Genomic DNA, 16,065 nt, shown 5'->3' with positions numbered 1-16,065 from the left:
CTTGCCCCGCAGTTTGCAAATGCTTCTATTAGGACTCATTGTCTGACAGAGCAGAAGTAATGCCTAATACAACAGCAAAGATATCATGACTAATAGGCTGCTCAAAGACATTTTTCCCATTTAAAAATGAGACAATAAAATGTATATGTTCAAAGAAGTGGCTGATGCCAAACTCTCCCTTACGCATTATCACATTTCTATATATCTGAATATTTACTTTGAGTTTCCATTCAGCCAATAAAAATGTGGTAAACAATATCAAATAGCACTCAGCAAAGTACCATCAGTTTTGTAGAATTAATGGTTCATCTGACAAAAGATTCAAAACCGTACGTCATAATTCCAGGCAAACCTAAATTTTCATAAAGAAAAAAAATCTCTGCTTAATACAGGAGATCGGTTCTCGGTTATTCATTATTATGAATGCCTTCAGTAGTGTAAATATACAGCAAAATTTGACAAATAGTAAAATTAATAAAGAATCTTGCAATGTTTCTCAAGATTTTTCTATTTTGGAATAAAGCAATTTCCTCAAAATTGCCAGTGAACAAGAGCAAGCTGTTGTACTGCATGTCAAATGGAGTAAAAAAGATTGTTCTGATTTAACCTTGTAGAAACTTTGGTCCATACATTAACCTTTGAATGCACTGGGAATTAAGTTGTACACACAACAGTAAGCACATACAGTAAGCATTGCTAGCCATTTCTGTGGTGGTAAAATATCATAGATGTTTCTTCATTCAAGCAGAAAAAGAGTATAATACCCTATTCTATATTGTGTGGTAATATATTAAAGGTTAATACTCAGATTATGATACCTCTATACTATGATAACCCCACCATTTTAGGGGAGAGATTTGTGAATTCCACTGACCTTGGTCTTAGGTCAGAGAAAAACTAAATCTAGTGTAACTATTATATATCTATTTTATCAATTTAGTTAACAGAAGGAAGATAAATGTTTATAAATGGATTATATTTGAGACTAAATTTATTAAATTATTGTTGCATATTTTTTCTTATAATTTGTCTTTGAATTCTTCATCCAATTTTATTTTTAGAATCTTCTAAAGCAGTCCTTTATTCATCATCTCTTTTCCCCTGCCTATCATTGTCAGATTTCATCATTTATTACCAATGTTATATTTTATAACAGATTCCTGGTCAATGGCAAATGTCAGTCTAGAGTGAAGGATTAAGAAGTTGACTTTTATAAGGCATAGAGTGAAGGTTCATACTTTTACTTTTTCTAGAAACAATTAGAAGTTGATTTAAAGCTGGGTTTTGCCATCAAAATTTGCTTGTAGGTTTGAACTTCCTACAGTCATTATGAGATTGATTTTGACTTTCCCCACATTGAAACAATTGAAGCTTGAATAAACAAAAATACAAAATCTTAAATTTAATTTTTGTGACTTTCTAATAGTGATTTAGATGCTACTTTATACAATTATGAAAAAAGTCTAAGTTTTAATATTTTAAATAAGTTATGAACAGGAATCAAAGTCTCTGCCTTTAAATTATTCTTTTGGGTATTCAGTGTCCATTTCAGCTACACTGTATTTCACTTTATCTGCTTTAAAATGTGAAAACATAAATATCATCCTTCTACAGGAGATAATCTGGATGAATTAATTAGCTAACATATACTAGAAATGTAATCCATATTTCACTTCTATGATTACATTTAAATGCTGCTTTTCATCTCACTGTAGTATACATGCCTTGTATTAAAAACGTATGAACAACAAAAACAAATACCTGTTGAACCAAAATGAACAGAGCTCTTACTATTAATTCAGTTTCATACAGAATTAATTTTAAAATACATCAACATTTAGAAAACTATAACTCTTCAAGAGGAGCCACTCTGCACAAGCAAGTTACAAATCAGAAAATCTAACTTTATTTCATCACTTACTGCATTTTAGAGAGACTGCTTACTGATATTTAGTCCTCAGGCTTGATTTTGGCTTTAGTGCAATAACTGCTTCATGTTCCTCGGAGAAGCTCTTTGGTATTTAACTAATAAATAAACAGAAATAAACATCTAAGGAAACAGCTGTCAGGAATCTGCATGATCTCTACTTACTAATGGGTTAAAATTATGCTATTCCAAGCCTTATGTGAACTGTGATTGTGCTAATCTGGTCTGCATCTCTTAGTATTGCCTGTTTATTCAGTTTCATGTAGTTTGGGTAAACATCTAAAATTTACTCTTGAGTGTTGAATATTAGCCAAACATTTATTTGAGAATGGACAGGTTATTTCCATGTTATCTTAAAATATCAGGAGCAAATTCAAGTCTCATGATTCTCTGGACCCAGTGATTTAACTTCTTATATTGGAAGTACTCAGCATGCATATTTGTACCTATTAATCAGCACAGTAAAACTGGTGACTTCTGACAAAAACATATTCATGTGATTTGCATTATGATTTGGTATTGAGATAAAAGGAGAACATGGAGACCTCTTGTTAAAATAATTGAACTTTGTTCTAAGGGCTAAATCCAGCAGTGCTGCCCAGGGCTGTCTTGACTAGGCAAAAAGATATTTAATCTCCATCATAGAATTCCCTTGAGGTAGAAATAAAATCTAGAAATCGTAACTGTTACATTGCAGGAGAATGGGGAGCAATGTTTTCTGCGGTTGGTCCTGAGGTTGCTTACTGTGTGGCAAGGCACTGAAGATACTACTCTATCAATCAGATTCAATATTAATAATAAAAAACAAACAACACATACAACCAAACACGCATACACTGGAAGGACACTTTCACCCTCATTTTGTCTTGTACCAACCTAGGTACAAGTCCAAAACTTATTTATCTTCTTTCTCTTGATCTCTTTTCACTACCAAAAAAAAAAAAAGCAAAAACAAAAACAACAAAAAAACCCCCAAGTCTTTAGAAATGTGCATCAGGAATTCATGATATTTGAGAAAAACACATCTATACACCAATTTCAACAGTTGCAATTGAGAAATTTTCCCATCAGGTAGAGACGTCTTAGGTATGAATGCATCTTTCTCCAAATCTTAAGTATGAATTATAGATGCTGGAAGCAAGGAAGCACACACACATGCACACCCTTATTCATTCAAAATTGACAGTTTAAGTATTTCCCCTCACAGATCCACTGTTGTGGACCAGCAACAGAAGAGTCTCCCTGTTGAATATGTGATACATGATTTGCAATCTGCAGCCTTATTCTCTCCCCCTGCTTCTGTAATTCTCAGTAAGAGAAATCAGAGAGGAGGTCAGCAAATGTGACGCTGCTGCTGCTTGGTGCTGCCTGTGCTGCCACCAGTGCCTCTTTGCTCACTGCCGAGCCCAGTGACCTTCAACCACATTCACTTCACTTACATGCTCTGAAGAGCTGCTTCACCCCAAAATTTTCCACATGATTGAAATACATGAAAGATCAAAAGAGTAGCATAAGGTTATCACACTTTACTCCTAAGTAAAATGAGATAAGTATGACAATAAAATGAATACACCCAGATCCTAAGACAAAACAAATGGTTTAAAAATGCAACATAGAACTGCATTCAAAATTGAGAAATAGTTTCCAGATTTAAACAGAGATTAAGCAAAGAAGAATCTGAACGCTAGCAGGTACGCAGGTGTTCCAAATCTATCCAAATATCATGGGTCGATGCCAGTTGATTATTATATATGGTAGTTGATCAACAGAGCCTTTCTGCAAATTTTATGAGCTGAAATTTTATGAGCTAAAATATTGCCCAATCCCACAGTTGTTGCCAAGCACATTGCATGAAAATATCGAGGGCATAAATATATTTATGGCCTTTTATTTTCAGTCTATAAAAAAAGAGGACTTTATAACATAAATGAAAATTAATTGCACAATTACCTTTCCCTTGAGTAGATTCCAAAGGGGGAAGAAGAAAGCAAAACCCCTCAAAACTAGCAATGCTCTTCTCATGTCCTTTATTGCTTCCCTCAAAGACATGTAAGAAAAACAACAAAAACAAAAATTCAGCAAAAATGCTTTTTTTTCCAAGTCATATTTTTAGTGGTCCCTTTTGAATCTCATTGCTGAGACTTCCCATCTGACCTTATTTTTCCTGCAGCAAAATTTACCTTAAGTCCTCCACAAACAATCTCAGAAACAAAGCTCCTGTCTAAGGACTTCAGTTCAATTTTTTAAAAGTCATAAGCTTTTGAAGTCTTACATTAGCTGTGGTTGATTCTTTTACCTTGAGGAAAATACAACATACTTTAAAAGTTTCATTTTCCTCTGTTTGTGAAATAAAAATAGTAATACTTAAAAAGTCTTATTTCATTTTACCAGAGAATGCCAGGTGCTTCTTCAGTGTCTAGCAGAGTGAGCAGAGCTCCTCACCCACTTGACACCATCCCACAGCCCTCAGCGAGCTGAGCAGAGCAGGGTTGTGGACGTGGCTGGGGCAGCCAACAGGCCAGTGGTGCCAGACAAGTCAGTAGTGACAAGGGAGGTCTGAGATCAAGCAAGGAAATCAAGCCCATGCCCAGGATGCAGATGAGCAGGTACATTGCCACGCACAGGCATGACCATAACAGCTCATAGAATGCAAGAAGAATGAGCTAAATGCAAGAAGAATGCAAGAGTAAGGTCCTACTTAAATATGGTGCCTGAGTTGGAGATCACCAGCCTCCCATGACCTTTTTCATATGAGTATGAGCCAAAGCCGTATCACCGCTGAATGAGCAGCCAAACTTCCATGAGAGCAATCAGGACTTATTTTATGAAAATTAAGGTATTCCTTTACCTAATAATCTTCTCTTTGAAACCCTTAATCACACATGACAAATATTAGAGCTCAAAGTTATGATTCTGCTTCTTTGTGTTTTGTTTTCTTATCAGGATCTCTGATAGTCATAAAAAGAGCCATGTGATAAGCCAGATACCAAGCTAGGTGGCTCTTACAATAGTCAAGAGTTCCCTCTGTTTCAGAATAACACAGCTTATCTCACTTACATGGTATGGTAAATGTCTACCACAGGCACGAGGTACAGTATGTTGTCCTGTGCTGATGGGAAAAAAATCTTGTGGAACTTTGCAAATGGTTTACGTGTGACTTTCAGTCAAGATGCCCAACAGATTCCAAAGTCCAGATATATAGCATACTTTTACAATACCTTAAAACATCACATGTTCACTTCTTTTCACAAGTTTCTCCAAAGCTTTTTGTTCAGGGGAAAGATGGAACTTCCTCTGAGACAGGTGTATCACTGGATTCCATGATATACCATAAATTACTGGAAAAACTGTGGAGATATCTACAAAGAAGATTAGTATGCATATCTGTTATTCATTCTTATCTAATGTTAGAGTTGAACTAGAAAATGAATAATCTATTAATAATATACCATTTCCATGAACATTACAATGGAAAGAAAATTCCTCTGCATTTCAGTAATTTTAACTCATACTAAAGGAATTCTGTGTTTATTTTTCTCAGAAGTGTGCATGTGTACTTGGTCTTTGTGGATCTGTGTGTCATGTCAAAATGACAACAAACAAATCTAGATGATTCTGATGGTTCAAAAATATTCAGATTTAAAAACACAAAAATTCTGTGCCAGCATGGAGGGTCTGGCATTCTTGGAAACTTCATGAAGCAGTTTGTGTTCTAGGGCTAATCTAAAAGCTAGTGTCTTAAGGTTTATCTTTGTGGTTAATATTAGCAACAACAAAACATTCATTACATTTTCAATATAGTTACTCTCAGAATTTCTCATGTCAGCATCCTCCACAAAACTGTGGTAAAAAGATGAACAAGATTTTATAGTGAGTAAGAAAATGGGGTGGAAAATAATATACACAATATTTCAGTCTAGAATACTGGAAAATCTACAAAGAGAAACTGAACACACTAGCTATTTCACTTCAAAGCAAAATCAGTAAGAGTCATGTTAAAATATGCAAAATAAGTACATACAAAAGAATAATTTCTTTGCAGAGTAGATAACATTCATTTAGCTCACGGAGATGTTGTGCCATTTGAAATGCCCTGGTGCCTCCTGCCTAGTCTCTAGCTCTTGTCTGGAAGAGTGTGCACCTTCTGTGGGTGCTCTGCCAGGCCTGCCAGACCCACACTTTTCTTCTATGCCTTCGAGTGGTACAAGTGGAATTAGGCACCCCTGACTCATGTGTCACAGAAACTGATAACTGCAGTAAAGAACTCTTGAGAAAAGCATTAAACATCTGGCTAAAAATGACCCAGTTATTTATTGTAAGACCTGTAAATAATGAAAGAAAATGCACTAAGCTTCCTTTTTAGAATTCAATCAGATTTCTTAGTTTTACATGCAAAACTTTCCGAGAGAGTTGTAGTGAATTTTTACTTACACAGAGGCTGCTTTGTCTTTTCACCTCCCCTTGAGGGGCCTGGTATTTGTCTGCGGTGTCAGAAGGGATACACAACTTGATGGAGCTCAGGTCAGATCCATCACAAACATTTCCATGGCCTGTTCCTGTCTTCTTTCTCCTCTCTGTGTGATGCATATTCTAATCCCTCAGGCTAAAACTGCAATGAAAAGATCTCATTTCCCATTTGGGTAGGAGTTTGTAAAAGTAGTTCTTCATCTTTCTTGATGAAAGCAGAGAAGGCTGGAGAAAAATCTTACATTTGGGCATTGGAATCTGATACCAGCAGCATTCTGCTATACAGAGCATGTGGTTGAAGACTGACATTAATCATGTGCAGTCTTATCTAAAACCTAACACAACCACTGGAAAGACTCTCATGGATGTCAGTAGCTAAAACAAGATTTATTTCAGTAGAAAAAAAAAGATGTATAGAATGACTTGTGAAAAATATTTTTTTCACCATCTTTATCTGTTACAATTGTTCACATGCTTCGAAATGATATATCAGCATGAACTTTGTTATGTCTATTGGAGTACAGGCAAATAGAAAAAGAATATTATAAATCATTTAAAAAGCCTCTTTTAGTGTTGCCCTTTAGGTTGAAGCACTGTCAATTCTAAGCACAAAATACCCTAGAATTTGCATCAGAATGATGCTTTAAGATATTGTTTAGTTAATTATCCTGGAACATGGATAAATTGCTGCCTTTAAGACTAAATAATGAAATGCCTTAGGATATTAGGATATTCTTCACTGTTATTTCCTCCAGCAAGATAGAAAATAATAATCCTTCTGGACTGAATAGATTTATGCCCCACTGGTCCAATTCAACAGTTTTTGTGGTATACTATACTTAAATTCTCTAAAAGAGTAGTTGGAAATGCTGAAGTCATTTGTTTAGGAATACAGTATCTAAAATGTCCTGTGGATTATTAGAATGCAAGTCTTTTGGGATGCAAGTATAATTTGCGTTACTTTCCTCCAGTCGATATAGTATATGAATGCGTGTGCATTAAAGATAACACATCTATATTTCTCAAGTCTCTCTGTTTCTTATTCTATACCATTCTGTAAGTGATAACCAAATTTCTAAGAAAGTACAATATATCCTATATTTCATGGTCATCCATGAAAATGCACTTTATGAAGTACAAAAAATTATCAGCCTTGCTCTCAGAGTGTGTCTTGATAAGGGAGCATGAGAAATATTTTTAGTTATGCAGTGTCCTATTTTTTATACTGAGAAGATATGCAAAGATAACAGAATCAGCTATCATTTGTTTCACTGATATTTTGCTGGTATGGGGTTTATGGTCTGCAGTGATATTCTCTCTTGTCAATTGTAGACAATTTCTGCACTGGATTCTTCCAAGCTGTGGTTTGTCAAGTCTTTCTGTATTCCACAGAAATAAGATAGCAATAGGGTATTCCTTGACTATTGCAAGTATCTACATAAGTTTGTTATTATCTGTATTTAAATGCTGTTATAACAGGGAACACTTGTATAATCCGTAACAATTTTGAAATCATTTAAAGTTTAGTATTGTGAAGACAACATTTAGATATATAGATGCAGGCATAAAGTATTTTAGTTATTAAAGAGATGTTGACTTTTTCCTGGATTTCCTAGCTCAGATGTAGAGGACTAGGCTTATGTCGATCCGCATTTGGCTGGAAGAATTGCACTCGTGCTGTTTTACTGATTTGAGTCTTTTTTGCATCTTATGTGGCAGCTAAAGTTGTTGGCATTGAAAACCAAGGTGAAGTGAACCCAAATCCCATCCCACGTGTTCAACTTCCCATAAAAGTAAAGTCAATTGAAATTGCCCACTAACTCTGTGAGAGCTGCATTTGCAGAATGACATCTTCTCTTTGGTTTTGTTACATATTTAGCTTAACAGCTATTAGGATAGCAGCTCTCATTTTACTCTGAGAGTCCTGTATGTTCACAGGCAATAACACATATTAGATAATGAGATGACATCAATGGTGCTATAACTGCCATGATGATTGGCTATTAAAAAATGGCTTAATGAGACATATAGCTGGGCAAACTAAGGTCTGATAGAAGAACTTAAAATAATCTTACACCATCACCTATTCCATAACTATATTTTTGACACCAACTGGAACAGCAAAGACATAAGCCTGAACAGCTTTGTAAATAGCTATTTGTTTACATTATGACATTCCACCACTTGTTTACAATAAACTTTGTGCAAACCAGAATATCTGAGTGGTTATAGTATTTCCTTCTGTTAAAAATTCTACTAAAACAGTGCATCAAGTTTCCTGAAAGTAACGCCCGTACACACTCTGAGGGAGTACTGAGAAGGATGTGGCATCTTGGAAAATTTGCATCTACCATTTCACCTAACATGAACATTTCAGAACAATCTGGCCTGAAAGTTTTGTTTTTACTGGCTTATGACGATGAACTCTGGAGTAAAATATAAAATATCACAACATTCTGTGCCTGTGTGTGTAGATTACAAGGAGGCTAATATGTAGGTAGTCTGTAAAAGCAAGGCTTTGTAGGCTATTATGTACAAAAATATACTTCACTGCACAAAGCAAATTACCAACTGAGAGCTCGGGCTGGTAGGATTCCCCTAAGGAAGAGATTTCAATGACACCAAAAAGTTCTTCACAGAAAAAAGAACATTTGCCTCTTAAGGAAGTTCTTTAAAGTTGCAGTGCAAACTGACTGCTTGGTTACTCATATCCTTGGAAATTATAAAGTGAAACTAGAAACTGGCATGGGTGAAGAGCTAATAGTCAGTCCAGAAACAACACATTAGAAGGCTAAAGTTAACTCGCTTTAGAATTCCAGAAGGGTAATTTGCAGAATGCATTAGAGGTATATGGGTTGCTTATAAATGTTTTTAAATCAAAAGAGATTTTTTAATAAAATAACATGCATATGTTGTGTAAAAACTATGCCAGACATTTTCGGTTGTTCTGGCAATGAAAAACTAGCCCTTATCTCTAGGGTGGGAGTCATTGGCTCACATAAATAAATAAATAAATAAATAAATAAAATAAAAAGGATTTGTTCCAAAATATCTTCAAGAATTTATAGACAAGAGATGTGGGAATATACACAAACAATTGCCAGATGCTAAGCCATATGCCAGACCTATTCCCTGGAAGATATGAATACCATGAACCCATAATACGAGCGATGTAGAACTGAACTAGAAGATATGGAACTGGCATTGCTGGATTTAAAAAAAAAAAAAAAAAAAAAAAAAGATGGTCTTCAGTGATATTCTCAATGTCAATTAATGTTCAGAGAAATAACATTCATGGAAAATCATCCTATTCCTGATGTATTGGTAGTATTTCTTTCTCAAGTATCCCTCCTCCCTTTGATATATTTAACTCCTTATTATACCACCTCCTAATTAAAATGCACTTCCTTTTATTTCAGACTGATAACCAGGAATTACCAGCTTGGTTCAGAACTGCAACTCAAGAGCAGTGTACAGTTCATTACTTTGGTGCTACTGGCAATGAAGCTGATGTAACTGGTAATGAAAACCATTCTCATTTCTATATAATCACAAATTAATTAGGAAAAAAATCTATGGCAGGATAAAAATCATTTTACTTTTTAGGAGTAAGTATATAGTTACAATATCATGTTAGGCTATTTGCAACTATGTTCAGCTATTTGTTACACATTTGTAACTTTATACTAACCAGTTTAAACTTGTATAGGTAAAATTTACACTGACTTCAAATATTTAATTTGCCTTTTTTGCTGCTTCTTTCAGGACGTTTAAATGCAAGAGCATTTCAGTTATGAGATAATGCAGTCCTTTTGAATAGTTTAGTTTATAGCTAGTATAGAGAGCACTCACTAAAAATGTAGTTTCAGGCAATTCAAATAATTGAAAATATGGATGAAAATCAACAAAGAATTTTAGCTAAAAAGAAAGGTAATTAAAATCTATAAAAATACACATTTTTTCCCTTTATATTTGTCTTTTTTTGAGAAGGTAAAATCTTAAGGGAAATCAAAAAAGTGAGAACAAATATTGCTTCTGCACAATGCAGGATGCAACATGAGATGCTCATGCAGCATGTAAGAGATCAGACACCCTTTAGGCTTTAGCAGAATTTGAACCATCTCAGTTCTGAAGAGATTTTCCTATGTTCTAGGATATGTTGAAGTGCTTTTGTCTCCTATTACAGCTTTTTGCCATTTGTTTAAAATACTTGAGTATGTTTCTGAAAAAGGAATGACAACCAAAATATGACATGGGGTTGTAAAAGAGTTTTGATTTCTTCTATCCTCGTGAATGTTTCTTCTATCCTACTGAATTATTTAGTAAGTCAGAACTTAGCTCTAACTAGCAGGTGTCATCCAAGAATATCTAATTTCAGTTGGTATACCTCTGTGGCAAAAGGCAATTCAGTAGTGGCCCTGGTCTAACTGATAGAAGAGATAGGGTCTTGACCCTGATTTTTTCTAAGAGTTTGTTCCAGTTGTTATGGAAAAGTTCTACAATAGAAAAAGTTTTGGTTTTGATTTGAGGAAGCCAGCAGGAAAAATGAGATGTTTATGTTAGTTCATTCCACAGAGAAGGAGAGACAGAGGCATTTACAGTCTGCCCATCAATGTTAATTTGTGCATGAAGTATTACTATCTGACAAATCTTATAGAACTTTTTTCCTAAGTATTAAGGTCCCAAAATGTAAGGCAACCAGGGGTGTACAGTAGCTTTAGACTGCTCATCCACATGTTAAAGTTCAAAACAAGAGCTCAAAACTGTATAATTTATTTTGAGGAAACTATAATCTGTAAGGTACAACCTACTACAGTTTTAAAGCTCTGATTCTTAAGAAGTGATGAGAATTTATTTGCCAAAAGCTAATCTTTAACACTAATCTGTTTGATCACCACTAATCTCAGGCTTTATATTTTCATTCACAGTACAGAAGACACAAGTTGCCTGGTTGTAAGTTTGCAGCATTTTTCTGAATGTATGCGTAACACTGGCATAGAGCCAGACAGGATCTCCTGGATCAGCCATTCTCTTACCTACTACATGAAGTTTTATCATTCTAATCCCTTATATCACTTTATCACATCCACCTAAAAATCAGCTTGTTTTCTCACTTCACACTTCCATCTGAAAAGCTTTCCCAGAACTTTGTGCTCTCAAAGCTGTTAGCTTACTTCTAAAGATATTTGCTTTGCCACTAACTGCGAGGCACTAATAAAGAGCATTGAACATTGTGAATGACAAGAAAGCAACCCTCATCTTGCTGTTACATTCCTCATCAAGTATGAAAACTTTCAGTTTGATTTACATTAACCATTTATTTTATTGCATCCCTTCAAAAGGCCTAGGGTTTTTTTCAGTGGATGCTGGCAAACAAAAGAAGCTAAAATAGAAAGCTGAAGTATTTTCATGAAACTTATCTGTGGGTTTCATTTTGTTATTAGTGATATTGTGTCTAGTGTAACCACATCAGATTAAGAAAACTGACAACATTTTTATGTTAAGACACTGAAAAATGTTTTATCTCAAAACTTTGAGCTTTTTGGATATGAGGTTGTAAAGGTCTTTTTCCTGCTTTCACTCTTGCATTTAGGTTTCTGTTCCAGACAACACAATAACACAATAAGAATATTCCTCACTGCTTAAGAAAGCAAGCAAAAAAAAAAAAAAAAAAGAAAAAGCTCTGCAGAGCTTGAGTACAAAAAAGGACAGGGCAGGAACAATTTAGAATGCGAACTAAGAAACAAATCTTTTAAGATAAACTTACTCAAAGCAAAAGACTGTGCTGAACTGTGCAAAGTTCAGCATTATTTCTCTTTAATAATTTAAATGAATTCAAATTCATTTTTTTTCAAGCCTGAACAAATGGAAAATTCATACAATTCATACCTTTCTGAGAAGAAGTTATGCTTCTGCTCTGACATTAGTGAAAATGTGAGATTCGCTAAGAGAAATGACAGTATTCTCCTCCACTTATGGTTTGAGCAGGCAGAGTGATGCTGTCACTGTGCTTTTCTCCAAGATGAGTTCCTCTGGCAGACAGGAGCCCAGCAAGGCAGGGAATATTGCACAGCAGTAGATCGCACTGCAGATTCACAGTCTTCCCTTACTCAGGTTTGGCTGACGAACCAGAAAAGTGTGCAGAGGTGACACTTAAGGAGACCTAGAAGAGAGCCCATGACCAACCTTATTCTGTTATTTACCAACTTCAAACTTTTTTTAATGTAAAACACTTATAATTCAAATTTTTATGCTGTTGGGATATATGGGTTGGCTTTGCTGTGCTACAGCCTTGAAAAGCTAAGAAATAAAGCACAAAATAAAATTAACTTTACCTTTGCTTTCAAACACATATATTGGTGATATAACGAGGGAGTGCCTAATCATACATGCACACTAGAACAATATATACTTTTTCTGATGTAGCAAAAACTCAACTTATATTCATTATGGCAAGAAAAGATACATTATCTTGTTAAGGCAGATGTTGCTTTAGAAGCCGGAAAGGAAAAAAAAAAAAAAAGAAAAAAGAAAGCTTTTAATCTACTGTGATGGCATTATAATATTTCAGCATTTCTTTCTACACTTTTCCCTATAAATCCTAGTGTTCTCCTTCTTCTTTTTCTTCTTTTTGGCTGACACTGTTCATTAGTTAATATTTTGTTTCTTGTGAAAAACTTCTTCAATGTGCTCCACTACACCTCTTCCCAGGCTCTAAAGTAACATTATATGAAGAGGCAAGAATTTATTGATAATCTAATTAAAGTTTTAGCAATCTAATCAAAGTTATTACTAGTCCAATTAAATTGATGCTAACACTGATAATCCAAATTATCCAGTTATTACAACTAATTCTCATGAGTAATACAATTAAATTATTATACACAAAATCTGGTATTCACCCTGCTCTCTGGTGTTATACTCATCCTTCCAGAGTTTTATTAAAGGACCCAAGTCCAGAAAGAGTATGATGCTGATAGTGAATTTATCTTTCTCCTCCCTCTTGAACCCACCTGGAGTTATTTTTGTATGCTCTGCAACACCATCATCTTACTAGCACTTCCTCCATTTGTCCACATTTATTTTATTTATTCATTATTTATGATATGCTGAGGATTTCCTTTCTGTTCTTTTTGGCACTCTTTTACCCAGCTCCTGAGGTTACACTTCTGTATTGGTGAACAATTGACCAAGCAGGACAAAGAAAGCACAGACAAAATGTTACAAGTCTTGAGGCCTTTGCTGTTAGTACAAAACCTGTGACCTGAAAGACCAGACCTTCCTTACTTGGTTGCAGGGCTACAAATGCTTCTAGAGCTTTGTGAGCTTATTATTTATTTCTAAATGCCTTTTCCTTTGAAGTTAGGACTTCTTCTGGAATGTTATTACATTTAGTCTCAAGATTATATCACTTTTGCATTTAAATTATCATAAGATTTTTTTTCTCTACTTTTTCTTTCACTTTCTAGAACCGTATCTGATAACTGGACAAAATAGCCCAATGGAAATCAGTGTAGTTCCCTATAATACTCACTTTTTTTTTTTTTTTTAAATTAGATTTAATACTAAAGCCATTACTAGTTTTGAGGCACTCAAATTTTAGGTTAATTGCTGCCAATTGTAGGTCTAGGGAGGCATTTACATAACAAGTGGAGAGTTGCCTCAGCTTGTTTTGTGCACTGTGGTCAGAAGCACTAGGGAAGAAATTCAAGCTGTAGAAGCAATACAAAGGTCCTTGGACATGTTTACATTGTTGAAAAGGTTTAAAGCTCTGTCAGGTAAAAGACAAATCAGAGATAGGCCCAAGAAACGATTAGAATCAAAATAAACCTTTTCCAATATCTATAAAGTGCATTTAAAAAAAAAAAAGTCTCATTGGTGTCTGTAAAAATTGTAATTTTGTAATTTTAAAGCAGGTTTTTGAAGAAACATAGAAATAAATATATATTTCTAAAAAGTCTATAAGAAAAAAAAAACATACAAAAGTTTTTTTAAAAAAATTCCGAAGACCCTATATGAAAATAGCCAAATAAATTCACACTTTGCATGATAATTTTCATATCTTCTTTGCTCAAATGACAAGAGTAGTAGACTTGAACTATATCAGTGATTCGATAAGTATGTGAGGTGATCAATTTGTTAGAATACAGAACTATTTTCCTTTTATTTCAAGTGAGCCCATCTTTTGACAGCTTGGACTGCTTTGGAATCAACATAACTGACTTAAAGGGATTTGTACATCCTTCAAGGCAGTTTATCTTTTCTGTTAAAATTGTTTCCAAAGTCAGAAAATCATAAAATTTTTCATTCCTGTCTACTTCTCACAGTCACGGATGGAAGCACTCTTTAAGTGAGAACAGTGTTGCCATCAGCCAATGTCTCAAAAATAGAGACTACCTGACATTTGAAATTCTGTAGATAATTCTAATGCGTTAAGAGAAGTCAATCATCTCAGGTATTTAGTTACATTTATCTCTTACAATGATCATCTCATTCTTTTAATATGTCGTATTCTCACGTAGTTTCAAAGAAAACTAAAAGCAAATCTTCTTATGTTTTTATAGAAGTTCTATAGTAAGAGGTTTTCATCTTTTAGGACTCTTACTGATGGCAGATAGAACATTTCTAAAGATCATATTAATTAAAACACAGAAAGATTGTGGATGTCTTTAACCTTAATCTATCATTCTGATAGCGTTTAGTATGGCCGTCAATCAATCACAGTTATTTCACAAAAGTCAGAATACAATGATTAAGAAAGAGAAAAGTAATATAAAGAACAACTGGGCAATTATAGTATACAGGAAGCCACCAGTGAATTGTTAATTCATTCATATATAGATACATACATATTTTTGTGTGTATTTAATCAAATGGAACAATTCAACAGCTACTATTTTTTAACCCTTGTGATAGTTCCTTTGGTTTTATCTAAACAAGTATCCTAAAAGGTACCTTTCTAAAAGTAATCTTATTTGCCTGAGCTATAAAATTGGATTTCCAATACTGACCTATGATTGCACACTAAGTGTCATTGCACAACGAAATAATGTAAGACTAAGTGAAAAGGTGTAGTGGCTTTCTCTGTTCAAGCAGAAGCTCTAGTTTGAGAGTTAGACTAGAGTTTGTTTTCCCAAAAGGCTGGACTAGTGTCACATGAATCAGATGATAAAACAGATCTACTTCCTCATTCAGGAAGCAGTTACTTGCCTTCTAATCACCAGTAGTAGCCAAGCATTAATAATTCTTCAAAGATCTCCCTGAACTGTCTACAGAGAGAAACCAGAACAACTGTTGCCACCGCTAAGTGCCTACAGTTAAATGAGATGTTCCTGGCCCTTCTCAGTCTGGGTGAGATTTATACAACAACAACAACAACAACAACAAAAAAGCCATTTTGTCTAGCAGTTCTTTGCATCCTATTCAGTCTTGCGTTCTTCCAAGATTTTTGCTGTTATATCCTGTTGCACTCATTGCACATGAGTAAGTTAGGCATCCATGATGGCTGAGGTTGTTACATGCATTATTTTAGCAGTATCAAATGCTTTTAGCATTGTTGATGACTTTTACTACTGTTGGAGTTTTTTTAAAGTTGTTTTTATTCATCAGCATAGTGCTGCCACGAGATACTTTTTAATTCTGGCTATGTTTCTGTTAAAATCAGAAGAAAC

Source organism: Tinamus guttatus, unplaced genomic scaffold, assembly GCF_059628265.1.
Source record: "Tinamus guttatus ecotype Peru unplaced genomic scaffold, ASM5962826v1 Tinamus_guttatus_pri_ptg000355l, whole genome shotgun sequence".
NCBI classification, from domain to species: domain Eukaryota; kingdom Metazoa; phylum Chordata; class Aves; order Tinamiformes; family Tinamidae; genus Tinamus; species Tinamus guttatus.
Note: the sequence above shows the minus strand (reverse complement) of the source record.